This window comes from Sinohyriopsis cumingii, chromosome 17 (assembly GCF_028554795.1).
Source record: "Sinohyriopsis cumingii isolate HCF-2022 chromosome 17, ASM2855479v2, whole genome shotgun sequence".
NCBI classification, from domain to species: Eukaryota; Metazoa; Mollusca; class Bivalvia; order Unionida; family Unionidae; genus Sinohyriopsis; species Sinohyriopsis cumingii.
The window spans coordinates 58,993,055-58,994,564 of NC_142977.1; the positions used below are offsets into that span (position 1 = coordinate 58,993,055).

The following is a 1,510-nucleotide window of genomic DNA, read 5'->3' on the forward strand; positions in this document are numbered from 1 at the left end:
CCTCTGTCTCACGTGAAGATCTGAGAGCGACCTCTAAGAGGTCATATTCTACTAATTTTGGAATTAGCCAATGGAAATGCAGCTTTCAGAAATTTTAAATTTCCAATCTTTCGGCCCACCACGACGATCTTTAGCACACCGCACAGTCTCCGAAAGGCGAAGGTGTAAGACTTCATCTGGTTGGCTGGTAAAATTAGCGATTTTGCTAATAACATAAGTCATCAGAACATGGCCCCTAAATGGCCGCTGTCAGAACTTGGCGTAGAACAGTGGAGACACTTTTTACAAGTGTCTTGTCGAAACATGCTACAATGGTTCCATGGTGTAATGGTTAGCACTCTGGACTTTGAATCCAGCGATCCGAGTTCAAATCTCGGTGGAACCTTGAATATTATTTTAAGTTCTTTCTTATTTACATTAATTTAAAGACTTTATTTTATTTTCGTAAATCCTAATGCGAAAGATGAGGTGGGTGTATGCAAATTGAAGCGAATATGATCCCTATGTGTGTCTATTTCGTCATACAACATAGTTTGAAAACCGGTTAGTTCAACAAAGTATGAATAAATTGTCACAATTGTTGAGTTACAAATTAAAAATAAAACAAGCTCGATGCTAAAATGAAGTATGACAATTTCTTCATATTGTCGGAGGATCATCAGCTCTGTCTCTATGTAAGTGTCAGTTAATCGCTGTACATGGTTGTTTGTTCATACATATATAGACCTTTCCATAGCCCTTGGATTTTTCAAAGAAATTTCCGTACGCCCTTGGATTTTTCAACGACCTCACCATACGTCATTGGATTTTTCAACGACCTTTCCATATTTCCTCGGATTTTTCAAGTCTTCGCAGTAATTTACAAAAAATGTTTAATTTTGTTCGCTGAAAATGTCTCCGAAACAACAAATAAACCCTGATCTATTCGGACTACCTCGACAGTTTCTACGAAGATAATGACTGTACGATTGACCTAGAGCTTACGAATGAAAAAGTAGTTAGATGCATTCGCAATTTTTCGGACAATCCTTCTTTCGCAAACAGGTGAGGTGATCCGACTGCAGTTATCGGCATATATTCCAAGGTGTGATCAATAGGATTGACCTCGAAATTGAGAATTTAAAAGGCGCGGCCTGCTGGTTATCACGTGATCTTTTGCCATTACGGTACCGATATCGCCCAGCGCTCCATACTGTAAGGATAATGATATCGATATCAGATGCCGGTGGGCCGGATTGTTTTTCAATCTGAGGAGACTACAGCCGAAGACGAAGTTAAAGGAAATTATTGTTTTGGTTACCAAGAGGATACCATCACCGTGAATGGCCAAACCCACCTGGCAGTGGACAAGATCACCTGTCTTGGCAGTAGCAGTCGCGTGCAGTCCAAAGCGATGATGAGACAAATGCCAGAATTGCCAAAGCAAGAGTGGCCTGTGGCATCTCACGAGCAAATGTGTTCAGTCCACAAAACTCACGGTACTAATTCAGTTCCCATAGTAAACCTATGT

General features: G+C 40.5%; 1 non-coding gene across 1 annotated transcript; it reads left to right on the forward strand.

The window, feature by feature from the left end:
* The first annotated feature begins 313 nt into the window (after positions 1 to 313).
* Trnaq-uug (transfer RNA glutamine (anticodon UUG)) lies at positions 314 to 385 on the forward strand. Its single transcript has one exon. It is a non-coding gene; the product is annotated as a tRNA-Gln (tRNA).
* Positions 386 to 1,510: the final 1,125 nt, after the last annotated feature.